This window comes from Ambystoma mexicanum, chromosome 6q (assembly GCF_040938575.1).
Source record: "Ambystoma mexicanum isolate Mex_15411 chromosome 6q, UKY_AmexF1_1, whole genome shotgun sequence".
NCBI lineage: Eukaryota > Metazoa > Chordata > Amphibia > Caudata > Ambystomatidae > Ambystoma > Ambystoma mexicanum.
This window is the reverse complement of record NC_090937.1, coordinates 465,758,256-465,774,545: the sequence shown is the minus strand read 5'-3', so window position 1 is coordinate 465,774,545 and position 16,290 is coordinate 465,758,256. Positions and strand designations below refer to the sequence as shown.

Here is a 16,290-nt window from a genome sequence, read left to right as displayed (position 1 = left end):
GTAAGTGCAGACATCAAGTGTCAAGAGCTGGGGGGGACTGTGGGGATAGAGAAACAGCCCCCAAGTGCAGGGGTTGCCCGGGTGGCAGTGCAGGTGTGCAGCTGGTAGGGTAGGAGACCTGGGCCCAAGATCAGAGGGTAGCCAGGTGACCTGTGCAGTTTCAGTCAGGAGTTCAGCAGGGGAGAGGAAGAGAGAAAGCAGAAGCAAAGAGGAAGGTCTTGAGGTACTTCCGGAACCGTAGATGGTTCTCCTCAAGTTTCAGGAAGGTAGGGAGGCTGTTCCAGAGAGAAGCCCCAGCCGAAAGAAAGAGATCTACCACCAACTCGTTGCTTGGAGAAGGGACTGACCCTGAGGGAGTTGGGGGCAGATGAGCTCAAGAAGGAAGATATTTTGGAAGAGAGTTGGAGGTATTGTGGCACCAGGCCCCAGAAGTCCTTGTGGACAGTGCAGAGGGTTTTGAACTTAATCCCTGCAGCCACTGGGAGCCAGTGCAGAGATTTCAGTCCTGGAGAGATACGATCCATGGGCTTGAGGCCAAGGACAAGTCTCGCAGTCCGTTTTCTGGCTGAGTTGCAGAGGGCGGAGAGTAGAAGCAGGACGATTTAGAAAGAGGCTGTTGCAGTAGTCCAGCCTAGAAAGAACAAGAGTCATTTACAGACTGGGTTCAGGAGGGATAACAGCACTTCCTTTCATATATCGGCTCTCCATGACATAATTGCAGAAACCACAAACATAGCAAACAGATCACTCTGTCTATGTTACAAAGATTATGCCTGTGCTTTTGATTGCGTCTGTCGTGAATTATTGTTGTCAAAGCTTTCAAAATGGGGCATTGACCCTCTTTTATTGTATTTTATTAAGGCCCTGTACGAGGACACCACAGTGATTGTAAGAATGGATCAAATGGGCCAGACAACTACTGCTGTCTCCACGAACAGAGAATTTATGCAGGGGTGATTTTTTAGCACCCCTGCTTTTACGTCTCAGATATGGACCATGTTTGACTGCCACAATTTTCCACCTAGCATGGGTGGTGTTCGTGTACCCTGGTTGGCGCACGCTGATGATATGATCCTACTGGACTATACACTCATTGGCCTGCAGCACTCACTGGACGCACTATCTAACTACATTGGAAATAACATGCAGATAAATAATAAGAAAACTAAAATCATTGAGATGGGTGCACAGTCCAGTGATAGGACTTGTTTCAAATGGCGGATCATGGAAACGCTGGAAAACGTGAAGACTTATACCCAACCTGGGGTTCCTTTAACTCTGTGCCTTAGTTTAATCTTCTATGAAACTTACATCACCCAGAAGGTGCTTAAGAAATGGTCCATAATTCACCAGTTTATTATCAGGAAATGTGGGCATAATATAGAGGGCTTCCTTGAGATATAAAGTTAGAATCATCCCTGCAATACTTTATGGCATAGAAGAATTGCCATCAAAGTACTTTAAATGTATTGGAGGGGTAGTTGCTGCGCTCAATCCTGGGAGTCCCGAAGGCAGTTCCTGTTGAACCTCTCAGATGCCAGCTAGGTGTGACCTCACTTAAGGCGCTTTGGTTATTGCAACACAGCAAGCTTGTGGTAAGTTTAGCTGGGCTCTAACTGGACATAGTTCCTTGTTGAATGTGATAGCGCAGGTTACTAAAGATAGTCCCCATAATTCAGCAATATGCCCCGACCCGCGCGGGCATTACACAGTCAGGTAATTCCCCGGGGCCCATAGTTATAGGCCCGAGCGAAACGAGGGCCTAAACGAAGGCCTCGGGGCATTACCTGCCTTGGTAATCCCCACACGGCGAGGGGCATATTGCTATTAGTACCCTGGCCGCAAGACCGGGGTACTAATAGCATTCTTTTCTGTTCAGAAAAGAAAAAAGAAATGTGAAAGGAAATGGCTGCCAGGAAAGGGAAAACTGAGTCAGTTTTCCCTTTCCATGGCGGCCATCGGGAGCGGACGCGCTGGGAACAGAAGTGTTCCCAGCGCGTCCGCTCCCGCAAAGGAGAAATACCAAGGTAAGTGGGGTTGGGAGGGGATTATGTGCAGGGGAGGAAAAAACAAAACTAAAAATAAACGTACATTAATCCCTGTCGGGGGACCATGGCAACCTCCAGCCATGTGGAGGCTCGGAGCGGGTCTGGCCCTGCTTTGAACCTCCTCATTGGCTGAGGGGCTGCCACTCCCCCCGCCGGGGACAACGGAGTAGAATACCGGCCGAGCGATTCCCGGCCAGATAAAGCCCTGGTGAGGGCCAATCAGAATGGTTGTTACATTCTGATTCACCCTCACAGGGGTCCTAATGTGTTTTATAGGGACTTGGAAGAAACGGTGCAGGCTCATTTAAACAGTATTGGCCTCCCGTCTCCTCCTCCTGAATATTGATCCAATTACCTTCATTCGTTAAAGGTTAAAACAGCAGATTGGGACCGCTCAGTCAACATGGAACACTTGAGTCACAAAAAGCGCTATGTTGAATTTGCCAAATCAGGCCTTCCGGTTGGAAGTCCATGACAATATTTATTAAAATCATACTCTTCTTTCATCAGACGATTTATCAATGTTTTAATATTTTGTACACTAATGAATACCACCGAGCCTGGGCGGGCATCCCCACTGATCGCAGGATATGCCTGTGCAGTCGAGAGACAGAGACTAGTAGACATTTGCTTCTGGAGTGATCTGCATTGAGAGACCAGTATTGCAAGTCATATCGAAACTTTGCAACCAGCCCGAGTCAAATCTATTCAGATCAATTTGGGAGCACTATTTATACAGCAACTTCAGTAGTGATTAGCGGTGCCGCAGCATATGTGGGGAAGGAGGTCCTGATGAAATAAGTTCTAGTTGCAATGGGTCTCCGTGGATGGTTTGTTTAGGTTTTCTGATGAATGCAATATGAAATAAGATATAGCATCATAAAACACACTATTAGCGAAGATTTATTGAGATTTTGTAATACATGAAATGGATTAAGATTATTATACTGCTGTGATATTTAAAATTAAATGTAAATTATTTTAATTGTATTTATATGTGTGATTTTATATTATAATAGTGCAAAGCTTTAATGAAACTATTAGCACTTTTTTTCAAAAAAAGCAGCAAAGAAGCAGATAGAGGAGAAGGCACACACAAGTCTGTATAAGGAGCAAGTTACTTACCTGTAACTGTTGTTCTCCAGCATGGGTCTGGCATGGATTCACATGCTCATGAATATTCCCCGTCGTCAGGCTGGGAATCCTCGGTAAAGAAAAATCAGTATCAGTTTCGTTTCTGATCTGTCTTTCGTAGTAGTAACCAATCACTGATCTCTGCGTCATACTGACCACAGCCAATGACTGCCATCTCCCTAAGCCCCGCCTCTGGCAGCCATCTTCAGATTTGGTAGCACGTGAAGTGGCAGTATGACCAAGTGAAGAGCCGCAGAGGGGTAGGTGGGAGGGTTCGCATGTGAATCCATGCCAGACCCATGCTGGAGAACAACAGTTACAGGTAAGTAACTTGTTCCTTCTCCAGCATGGGGTCTGGCATGGATTCACATGCTCATGAATATAAGAATACATAGCAGTACACACATGCACAACCACGGGGGGTGGCAAAAGGCTCAACATTAAGCAATACAAAAACTCAACATTAAGCATCTCTTACCTCCTCACCAGGCTCACCTTAAGCGAACAGGTTGTGCAGCACTGCTTGGCCGACCCTGGACTCCTCCCTGGAATCCCGATCGACGCAGTAGAATCTCGTGAAGGTGTGCGTCGACCTCCACGTAGCAGCCCTGCAGATGTCCAGCAGGGGCACACCAGATAGGAACGCCGTAGTAGCAGCGATCACTCTGGTCGAATGGGCTCTCGGACGGCCTGGCAGCGGTCGGTTAGCCAACCGGTGGCAGTGCATGATGCAGCCGGAGAGCCATCTGGAAATAGAAGACTTCGAGAGAGCCTTCCCTTGATTCACAGGTCCAAAGTTCACAAATAGCTGTGATGTCTTCCGAAAACTCTTCGTGCGGTCCACGTAGAACTTCAGCGCTCTAGCCACATCCAGCGAGTGCAAAGTCCTCTCGGCCGGCGACGAAGGAGACGGGAAAAAAACAGGTAACACCAGGGGCTCGTTAAGATGGAAGTCCAACGGCACCTTCGGCATAAAGGAGGGGTGCGTCCTAAGCACCACCCTCGAGGCATGGAAAGTCAAGTACGGTGCTTTGCAGTATAGGGCATGGATCTCTCCCACTCGTCGTGCGGAGGTAATGGCCACCAGGAATGCAGTCTTCCACGACACAAACTTCATCGGTGTGGAGTGCATCGGCTCGAATGGGGGCCCCATGAGCCTGGTCAGCACCACGTTAAGATTCCACGCCGGGGCCGGGGCCTTCACCGGCGGGAACGACCGCAACAGTCTTTTATAAACTCTTTTACCAGTCGATGGGACCACAGGGACGTCCGTCCTGTGGTTCTGGTATATCTGGAGATCGCCGCCAGATGAATCTTAATGGAGGCATGGGCTAGCCCAGCCTTTGCCAGCGATAGCAGGTACGGCAGCACTTGAGGGGCCGTAATCCGTAGGGGGTTGATCTTCTGTGCTCGGCACCAGATAGAGAACCTCTTCCACCTGTGACCATAGCATTTGAGAGTCGAGGACGCCCTGGCCTTTGCAAGAACCTCTCTACAGTCGGCCGGTATATCGTACCCTCCAAACTCTAGCACTGCAGGAGCCAAGCCTGCAGGTTCAGCGACGCCGGGTCGTGGTGGAAGATGGCGCCTCCTTCTCTGGAGAAAAGATCCGCGTCCGCCGACAGCTTGATGGGAGGGGACGTTGACAAGTCCCGAAGGTCCGGGAACCAGATCTGCCTCGGGCACGCCAGTGCAACGAGGATCATCCTGCACCGGGACCTCTTGAGCTGGTTGATGAGTCGAAGCAGCAACGGCAACGGAGGGAACGCATACAGGTATAGGCCGTCCCAGGGGAACGAGAACGCATCGCCCATGCTTCTCGGCTGGGGAAACCTGCTGGCGAACCTCTGGCACTTCGAGTTCGTCGCTGTTGCAAACAGGTCGATTTGGGGTTTGCCCCATCGTTGGAAGAGTTGATCCACCTGATCCTGGCGCAGTTCCCACTCGTGACACGCGCGCAGCTCCCTGCTGAGCGAGTCGGCGATGGTGTTTCTTTCTCCTGCCAGGTGGAAGGGAACCAGGAACATCCCCTGGGCGACCGCCCAGTGCCACAGATCCTGTGCCTCCTTGGATAGGGCTGGGGATCTGGTGCCTCCCTGCTTCCGTATGTAAAACATTGTCGTGGTGTTGTCCGTGAAGATCCGCACCACCTTGCCCTTGAGCGACGGGAAGAACGATTTGAGAGCCCAGAACACGGCTCGGAGTTCCAGGATGTTGATGTGCAGGAGCCTCTCCTCCGGGAGCCAGAGGCCTCTTGCGTGGAGATCTCCCGTGTGGGCGCCCCAACCTTCCAGGGAGGCGTCCGTCGTCACCGTCTCCTGGTACGCTGGCGTCTGAAAGTCCTTGCCCGCCCTGAGGTGCGCTCGAACGCCCCACCACTGAATCGCCCGCCGGAACACCTCGTTGAGGGGGACCCTGTCTTCGAAGGTGCCCGTCGCCTGCATCCAACGGGCGTCGAGAAATTCTTGAAGAGGGCGCATCCGTAGTCTGCAGAGGCGCACCAGATAGATGCAAGAGGACATCATCCCCAGGAGGGACTTGATGGACCTCACCCTGGCCACGTCCGTGGCTAGCAGGCGCTGCACTTTGCCCAGAATGGTCTTCGTCCGTTCTTCCGACGGTGCCGCCAAGTGCCTCACTGTATCGAGCTTCGCTCCCAGAAACAGGGCCACCCGCGACGGCACCAGGTGGGACTTTGGGTAATTTATGGCGAATCCCAGGTCTGTGAGTAGCTGGACGGTCCTCGCAGTGTGTTCGACGGTGAGTTCCCTCGTCCTTGAGCGGTTGAGCCAGTCGTCCAGGTAGGGGTAGACGTGAATCCCCTGCAGGCGCAGCCGCGCCGCGACAGGTGCTGGGCACTTGGTAAAGACCCTGGGGGCCGACTTCAATCCGAACGACAGTGCTCTGAATTGTTAGTGGCGTCCCTGGACGACGAACCTGAGGAACTTTCGGTGACTTTTGAGGATGGGAACGTGGAAGTATGCATCCTCCAGGTCCAACGACGATAGAAAGTCACCTTCCTCCAGCTGTCCCAGCACGTGCTGGAGGGTGACCATCCTGAACTTTTGTGACATGATGTATTTGTTCAAACGACGAAGGTCCAGGATGGGGCGCCAGCCGCCCGTCTTCTTCCTGACGAGGAAGTACCTTGAGTACACCCCGGAGCCCCGGAGCCTCTTCAGGACAAGCTTGATGGCGCCTTCCCTGAGCATCGCCCGTACTTCCAACAGCAGTTGCAGGACGTGATTTTCCTTCCTGGCCACAGGTGGAACGTGAGGGCACTTCTTCAGGAATTCGATAGAGTGTCCTCTTGCCAGGGTATCCAGCACCCAACGGTCGGTGGAGACGGACTTCCACACGCTGATGAAATTCGTCAGCCGGCCTCCCACCGGGGTCCTTTGGTAGGGGCCCGAGGCCACGGCCGGTTCAGTCCTGCTTGGAGGTGGTGGCCTTGCCGCCCTGGCCACCTTGCCGACGGCAGCGAGGTGCTCCCTGCTTGCCGCGACCCCTGTAGGCCTCCTGAGACGAGGAGCGTGCCGCCTGGCGGTAGGACGACGAGCCACCACTGGATCCCTTGGAGGCCCCCTGTCTGCCTTCGGAGCTCCGAAAGGGCCGTCATTGCTGAAGGGCTCCTAGGGCGCTGGCCGTCTCCGTGTCCGTCTTTATGGCTTGGAGGGATTCGTCCACCGCCTTCCCGAACAAGTTGCTGCCGTCGAATGGCATGTCCAACACCCTGGTCTGGACGTCCTGACGGAAGTCGGTCGCCTTGAGCCAACCCCATCGTCGTAGGCAAACTCTGTTGCCCAGATGGCGGAACCCGGTATCGGCAATATCGGTTGCCACCGTTATGGCGTGGTCTGACGCCACCTCGCCTTCTTGAAGTATTTCCAGGGTCTCGGATCTCTTGCCGTCCGGTAGGAAGTCCAATATGGGGGCCAGCTTAAACCAGAGCTCCCTGCCGTAACGAAATGACCTGTCGCCCCATGGCGTCCAACTTCCTACCCTCACCGTCCGGAGGGGAATTCGACGTTGAGGCTCCTGACCCCGCCGCTTTCTTCTTCGCCGCCGCCGAGACGACCGAGTCTGGCGTTGGCTGGGTCCTGAGGCACAGGGGAGCGGTCTCGGGGACCCGGTACTACTTCTCGTACCGGTCCCGTTTGGCTGGTGCCGTGGAGGGGTTCTTGAGTACCGACAGGCCCTCCTCCCAGATGTCATCGATTAGAGGCACCGCGATGACAGTCTTCCTCTTGGCCTCCCGGCGCTGATAGAGGAAACCTTCCTTTTTCTGCTCCTCTGGGCAGAGCTGGAACAATTCGGACGCCCTGGCGATCATGGCGTGGTATGAGCCAATCTCGTCGGGCGGAGAGGCCCGTGCGACGGGAGACGGGAGACCCGTTCCGTCGTCGTCGCCGTCACCCTCAGAACCCGTCGTCGAGCCCACCGCACCGTCATCTCCCGACTCGTGTGAGGATGAGGAGGGAACTGTAGGCCTTACGGGGGCGAGTGGAGGAGAGGATTGGGTCCTCTGTCGTTTGTTCTGAGGACTTCCCGACGGGCCAGGTTGTGGGTCCTCCGGCCTGGGCCGTGGTAATCTAGTCCTTATCTCAGAGCATAAGGACTGGATCGCAGACAAAATGGCCGCCGAGCTATCCTGAGGGCTAGGTTCCGGCTGCGCCGGAAGGGAAGGCTGCTCTTCCTCGCTATCGTCGTCTTCCTCGGTTATCTCCCGAGGATCTTCCTTACGGGATTGAACCTTCTCGAATTGGACTTCGAGATTCCTCACGGCCTCGGTCAGTTCCTCCTCCGAGGCTGACTCCGAGCTCGAGGAGGCTACCGTGCCCCCCCTCGCTTCTTCCATCATGGTCGCCATGACGATGGGCTGAAAAGAGGATACACTCCTTGGCGGCATGGAAACTCTAGACCCGGAGGCAGTCTCCGCTGGCGGGGTCTCTGCCGGCTTGGCCAAAGTCGCCGCTATCGCCTCGATAGAGGCCTTTGCCTGCTGGGTAGGGGCCTTCACCACCTTAGGTGCGTCCCGGGCCTTCTCCTTAGGGGGAGGGGCGACGCCTCGCTCCCCCTCTCCCGAGATCGGACGGGGCTTCTCCCAAAGCTTACCCAGGGTCTCGGACTTCCTCTTCCCCGAACCGGAGCGCTGGCTTGTGGTTGACGGTGCCGGGGAAGGTGCGCCCTGCCTGGCGATCGAAGAGCCCGACCTTTTGGCGCTCCCGGAGCCAGCGGACTCGCGGCGCTTGGCCTGGTGTTGGGCCCCCGTCGCCGGGGCGCCTGCACAGGACTTAGAAGCCCGCTCTGACCCTTTCTTCTTCTCACCCGTTGAGCCCTTCTCCAACCAGCTGGCGAGACGGGATCGACGGTCCCTCATGGTCCGCTCCGACAAGTTCTTGCAGAACTGGCAGTCCTTCTCTACATGAGTCTTGTCCCCATGAAGACAGTAGAGGCATCGCGAATGTTCATCCTCCTTAAACACATTCTGCAGCCCGCATCCAGGGCAGCTGCGAAACAGCTTGGGTCCGGGTGACGAACTCGCGTCCTGGGCCATCTCGAAGTAGGCCGCAAATCTTCTGGAATCCTCCAAAAGGTTGATTCGACGAAATCTTCACCCTTGAGGGGCGTAGGAAAATCCTGCAATGGGTACCCGTTAACGGGAGTAGAAACGGTGGAGCTTGAGGCTCGATTAACCGAAAAATTTGAAAATTCACCTGAAAAAGCGCGAAAACGCAGCAAAAGTTCGAGAGCTAAGCACGAGGACTCCCACCACTTGAACGTGCAGTAAAAATCTGAATATGGCTGCCAGAGGCGGGGCTTAGGGAGATGGCAGTCATTGGCTGTGGTCAGTATGACGCAGAGATATGTGATTGGTTACTACTACGAAAGACAGATCAGAAACGTAACTGATACTGATTTTTCTTTACCGAGGATTCCCAGCCTGACGACGGGGAATATTCATGAGCATGTGAATCCATGCCAGACCCCCTGCTGGAGAACCTTGTGTTTAATGCTCGACAATGAGTTTGCTATAGAGAATCGATTAATATTTGTTAAATGTTTGCAGTCCATTGCCTTTCTCTGCTAGTTTCATGGGTTAATGAGGGATTCAAAGTTTCTATTTTAACATCAGCAGAAAATAGTACATATGCATGTAAAACAGTACTATCAAAACACATTTACCATGGAACTTTGTAAACTTAATATAACAACTGTATCTGTACAGCTATGTTGTCACAATGCATGCACAAACAAATAAAAAACACATTTCCAATCCTAAAACGTATTGTGACAATGACCCACCGAATATCCATCCAACAGGGTACATATGTAAAACAGCAATGCAACCAGATTCTACTGATGATGTACATTGGGGCATCATGTAAACTGTACATAATTCATGCAGCAAGCAATTAAAGTGCCATTTAACCATATATGTCTAAGAACAGACTCCAAAGATCATTGAATTTGTCAGACTCCTCTTTCTATTTTAAAATAGCCTTTTCATACGTTGACACAGTTAGTACATTTTCCACCCAATCATCGATGTTGAAGCTGTTAAGGGATTTCCATGCACACAAGATACATTTTTTTGAAAGCATGCATCCTTTTAGTACTCATATTTTCTTCAGAAATGATAGGCCTCCCAAGGGAGTGGCATACACAAAAATCGAAAGTGTGGCCTTTCTCAGGATCAAACATTAGAGCCCCAGGCCCATCTGCTCACATACTCCTTCCCAGAAAGTTCTCGCTTTCACACAAAACCATAGTGACTCAGAGAGCCTACTGATTGGTTACACTTCCAGCATCTGTCACTATCTGAGGGTCCTCTTTTAAACACTCTTTCTGGTGACCTGTATGTTCTAAAAAGCAATTTAGTTTGCATGGCTCTTAGCCCCTAATCCATGCTCGAGAACCGGACATTATTACAACATCTCTGCCAGCATTCAGGACTAACTTCCTCGTTCAGTTCATCAGCCCAGACCGCTGCAAGCTCAGAGACCCCCTTCCTTTTCGATGCAAGGATATTGTACACAGTGGCAGCTGAATGATTTGCCCAGGCACAACGTTCCAATGTAAGCCAGGCTGTATTTTGCCCGCAATATTCAGGCCTAAGTTCATGTTTGGCAGATATCAAGCCTCGTCTGTATTTGGCATAGTTGCAATTTAGCAATCTAAAATCCCTCTTTAGCTTAGTGAATGGGATCCATGAACCTTTCTCAAGGAGGCCTTTAATATATCAGATTCCACTCAGGTACCAGGATGCCCAGAATAGCACTTTCCCTTGTCTGGTTATTGACGGATTCAGCCAGATCGATCCATCTGGATAGATTAAAGGGTTGCACTCTATGCGTTTGGATAACTATTGCCAGCAGTCATGTAAAAAGGCAGTAAGTGGGGTCAGCTGTCGGCATCACTTCGATGTTGTTGATAATAAGTCCTGGGGTTCCAGCTGGACTACACGGTTGGATTGAAATTGAGCCCATCTGTTCGGTTCAGTCTCCACCATGCGAGTCAAATGCCTCACTGAAAATGCTAGGTTTTACTCTGAAAAGTTCGGCAAGTTCATACCCCTCTGTTTTAGAGGTCATTGCCTTTCTTTCTTTCTCAAGGCAAGCCTAGGTTGCTTGCCATCCAATAGGAATGTTTGCATTAGTCCATCGAGTTCCTTAAAGATCAGTTTGGATGTTTTCCATAATTGACTTTTGGTGCCATATTCATCTTAATGCAATTTACTTTGCCCCATAATGAAAGCCTTAGAAGTGACCATCAATCTCTTCATTAGAGGCCACTAACTTTGGTCAGTGACTCACGTAAAAGAGAGTGCAGACGTGTGCAAAGAGAGTCCAAGGTTCAGAGAAAGCAGATGCTTGCTATGCACATCCCTGGCAAGAACGTGCATTCTTCAACAGCAGGGTCGGACTGGGCCATACAATTATCTCGGCACCAATGAAAAAGTGGCTCACAGTTGCAAATGGCTATTCATTCCTTTTGTGACACTGTTTGAATAGTAACCAAGGGGGAGTTCTTTTGATAAAGTGTGATGCAAATTGTGCATTTTAAAGAATATTTATTGGGCAACACTGGTCAGAACGATTAGCTGCATAGTGAAGTAACTCATTAAACTGCCCCACATTGGCCAAAAAAAGTGGCCCACTTTCACCCCAAAAACTGTCTCAACACCAGCATTTTGTGTTTTTGGTTCGGCCATGGGCCTATTGCCCTGTAGGCCAGTCCGAGCCTGTTCAACGGTCATTATAATGCAACAATACTCCCATTAAATGTTACTACCTTTAATCATGGTAGGAGGGTTTTAAAGATTAAGTATCAATGAAATCAGCCCAGGAAAACAGCAGGCTGAACAAAACCACAAGAGGTTAAAAAAAAGTTTTTTCAAACAGCCTTCTGAGCTGTAGCTGGCAGCATTACTGGAAGCAGAGGGCAATGGAGGACATGCCCCACTGGCACTGGCCTTCCGATCGTTCTTTGTGGTCGCTGAAGACATGCATTGCAATTGACCCCCGTTATGCTCTGTTGCCTTTACATGGACTCTCCCAGGATGGATGTTCTTAGTGTCAGCGAGCCACCCTTCTTTAGCTATGGGGTTACAGGTTGCTACACAGAGTCATTTCTGTGCCCCCTTAGTCTTTTGTGACTTTGTGAATTGTAATGGATTGTGCTACTGTTTATTAGGAATGGCCCCTGCCTCTGTAATTAAGAGATTCTGCTCCCTTCACTCTTTTGTTACACCCCTCTTTGCTTAGAATCCAGTTGCAATGCAATTGGGCACATTATAAAACTTCAGTAATAAAATATAAACTGTAGTGTAGCCCATCATGCTCAATTAACGAGTACTGTAGGTTTCTTTTTAGAAACAAAATACATTTTGATGGAAATAAAATGTGCATCCGCTGACATCATGGCCTCCTTGGGACGGGCAGTTATTTCTCTTGTTTAGGGCTTAAGAGCGCGAGGTGATGAGGTCACCACATTAGAAAAGGTGTAGAGATTCAGAAAAGAATAATTCTAGGACTTCACTTGTCATTAAATGCCTTTACTGTCCATAGCGCGATATTACAGTGATCAACAGGAGGTGATGAGAAAATAGGTATATACGCCTTCAAGGCCGTCCTGAAATAATATCAGATTTCTCTAATTTCACATGCATTAACTAGGGCGACTCATAATCCAATATATGTTATACTTTTGTATTTATTTGTAATGAATTATTTGTATGGCTTTTGTATTTGAGTATGTTTATGTTCTATTGTATATACACGTGTACATTTGTTTTTGAAAAGCAGTGCAAGGTTTCGGGGGTCGAGAGGGGGAACTACGACAAAAAAGGAAAAAAATGATGCTTTTTTCAAATGAATTTTCAAATTAAGTTGGATCGCATGAATACCGATAGTATTTGATACAAGGAATACATTATTTGATTAAAAAAAAGAAATTATGAATTATATAATAAGGTCGATTGAAGTAAAAGACCTAGGGCCTCATCACAAGTCCAGCAGTAACCCTTAGAATTGTGAATATTAGCTTGCATCACTTCTAGACAGGTATGGAAATACAAGCCAGTGCCACATCTAGATAGAATTGTGAATATTATCTTGCATCACATCTAGGCAGGAATGTGAATGTTACCGTGTGTCACAACTAGACAGGAGTGTGAATATCAGCCAGTGCCACATCGAGAATGAATTGTGAATATTAGCTTGTGTCACATCATGACAGGATTGTGAATATTAGCTTGTGCTTCATCCGAACAGAAACGTGAAGATACTCACGCGCCACACCAAGGAAATCTGGAAATTAGCATGCAGCACATCTAGATAGCGATTTATCTCCCTGGTCCACTAACCAACCACTAAAAAACTCACCCTTCTGCATACACCTCACGAACTCCAACCAAACACAACCATACCCCTAAAGCACACCAAACCGCAGATACTTCACTACACTGCAACAACATAACAAATCACACATAACCTCGCACAACAGAACACAACGGCTACAAACCAACAGCACACCACTGCTCTCTTGCACTTTTCACGCTCGGTCCTACTTACTCTTCCCCCACCCATTTTACTTTTCAGATCAGCCAGAGGGCCAGGGTATCACTCCATGGTGATAATGCACGGTACAAATGTCCTTTAAAATTAACATAAAATTTAGCCTGATTGTGCAAGTTAGCCATACCTTGCAGTTAGCCTGATTGGGTAACTTAGCCTGAAATCGCTGTGCCCCTCCTTTAGGCCTTCTCCCCCTCTATCCAGGTACCGCAAATCTAAGAGTTATTGCATTGAGTGTCGTACCGCGCCTCAGGCCTTTCTCCCTTGATCCAGGTGTCCCAGGTCTAAGGTTGCTGCATTTACTGTTGTGGCGCTCTACCCAGTTGTCCCGGATCAAATTATTTTAGCATTGTCTATTGTGCCCACTTTAGGCCACGCTCCGACTCTGTCCAGGTACCCAACCTTCTTTAGGCATTTTCTCCCTCTATCCAGGTGTCCCAAATCAAAGAATTATTGCACTGACCGTTGAGCCCACTTTAGGCCATTCTCCCTGTACCCAGGTGTCCCAGGTCTAAAGTTGCTGCATGTACTGTTGTGTCCCTCTACCCGGTTGTCTCAGATCAAATATCTGCTGCATTATCTATTGTGCCCACTTTAGGCCTGCGCTGACTCTGTCCAGGTATCCTATCCCTCTTTAGGCCTTTCTCCCTCTATCCAGGTGTCCCAGATCGAAAAGACTGCATTGACTGGTGTGTCCTCTTTAGGCCTTTCTGCCTCTATCCAGGTGTCCCAGATCGAAAAGCTATTGCATTGATTGTTGTGCCCTCTTTAGGCCTTCCTCCCTCTTTCCAGGTGTCCCAGATGAAAGCACTGTTACGTTGACTGTTGTGCCATATCTAATCATCCTCCCTCTGTCCAGGTGTCCCAATTCTAGGTGTGATTGACTTGATGGGTGTGCCCCTATTTAGACCCCACTTCCCCAGTCCAGGTATCCCAACCTAGGTGTGACTGCATTGATTGTTGTGCCCTTATACCTCTATTCAGGTGTCCCAGAACAAAGTACCTTTGCACTGACGGTTGTGCCCCTATTAAACACTTTCCCTCTGCCAGGTGTCTCAATTCTAGGTGTGACTGCATAGACTATTGTGCCCCTCTTTAGGCCGTGCTCCCTCAGTCTAGGTATCCCAACCTAGGTGAGACTGCATGGACTGTTGGTCCCCCTCGTTAAGCCCTTCTCCCTCTAGACAGGTGTCCCAAGTCTAGGTGTTACTACACAGACTGTCCTACAACCCCACTCCCTGGTTAATCCAGACATCTCGACCCAGCCGGGTGCGCACATTGGAACCAGAAGGAAAAAACCACAAAAAGGAAAGAACAGTGAGGGTTTACCAACCCCGGTTCAACAATCAACAACTATAACCAAAAGGACCTCCAGGATAAATAGCAAAACCACAAAGGATCCAAAAAGGAAGAAGCAATAAACAAACAAAACCACAAAGTTCCATCAACCCGGGGTCTCAACAATTCACAAACTACCAACTACAAGCAACAACAAACCACAAACAGCAAAGACTAACCCGAAAGACTAGGAAAAACGCTAATCGAAGGAAGACGCCCACTCAAAAGATTACAACCCAACATCACGCCTCACCACAAGAAAGACAAAGAAGCCGGAACAAATGACAGAAATAATTGGAAAACCCAAACCATTTGGGAAGGCACCAACCTGCATGATCCTACAACTACAATAAACTCAACAATGAACACCCCAGATGGCCCGAGGAGACATACAAATAACAAGGCAAAGACAGACTACATTGCACGCTACCTCTCCACATATGACAATGTGGCAAACAAAAACGGCACAGCAACAACGAACCGATAGCCAACAAGCATCACAAATATAGACCCCACCAGGACACTAAACGCAACATGACAACTAATAAACCATTCATATCCGGTCTGCACCACAGACAATATCCAAACCAGGACAAGTTGGAATCCATCACACCACACATCACCAAAGACTGGAACAACCGATGGGTAGATACCCAATTCACCACCGGGAACAAACCCAAACCAACCAACCCTGCCATAAACCTTTTCGGTCTACTCGAAGAAGAGACTGACTTGCAAAGAACCACTCCGCCCAACAGGTTCAACCATGGAAGACCCACCTGGAACGGAAACCCAACCAACAACACGGCCAGTGCAAACAGTGCAAATAACAAACCGAAAGGAAAATTAAACAAACTACACTGCAGCCTCCTCAATGTTAGATTTGTGGCAAAACACTCAACAGAAATTCAAGACCTCCCAAACGAAGGAGGCACATATGTGCTCTTCCTCACAGAACCTGGATATCAGACAACAATAAAGCCATTGTGAACAAAGAAATACCGGACAATTATAAATTAATACACACCAAGAGAGAAACCCGAAGAGGAGGCATAATCGCAGTTATACACAAAGAACACATCCCAGCACTCGAATCATCACAACCAACACAGAAGACTATGAATCCCTCCTGATCAAGATAGAACTCAATGACCAATCCAACATAGTATTGCTCCTGATCTAAAGACTACCTTCTTACAACCCCAACTTTGCAACTAAACCAGCAGACAAGGCCGCTATGCTATCAACCCACCACGACAATCTAGTCATACTGGGAGACTTCAACATACGGTTTGAAAAAGAAAACTAGCCCACAGCAAAGTTACTGTGTGCACTCCTAGAAACTTTGCATTTCAAGCAAATAGTAAATCGATCCACCCACGACGCTGGACACACCCTGGATGCAATTTTCTGCAGGGAAGGACTATGCGCATCTGCGCCACTGACACCAATGGTATGGAGCAACCACTACTTAATACCATTCTAAATCACATCCTAAGCCGGTCTACCGGCCGGGAAGGATATACTCCATACCAACAAGAAATGAAACTGCAAGAACCTGGAACTAGAGGCCCTAACCAATCTTCTAGACTCAATCGTCCCAAGCAAAAAGAGAACCCATTGAAACAAGCATAGACACACACAGCGGAAGATACTCAATAATTGGATCACCAAGACTTGACCAATTAGCA

At 49.3% G+C, this 16,290-nt stretch overlaps 1 protein-coding gene across 1 annotated transcript in view; it reads right to left on the bottom strand.

The window, feature by feature from the left end:
- PPA2 (inorganic pyrophosphatase 2) overlaps positions 1 to 16,290 on the bottom strand; it is a 1,510,578-nt gene that overhangs the window by 1,469 nt on the left and 1,492,819 nt on the right. The gene's annotated exons all lie outside the window — the stretch shown is intronic.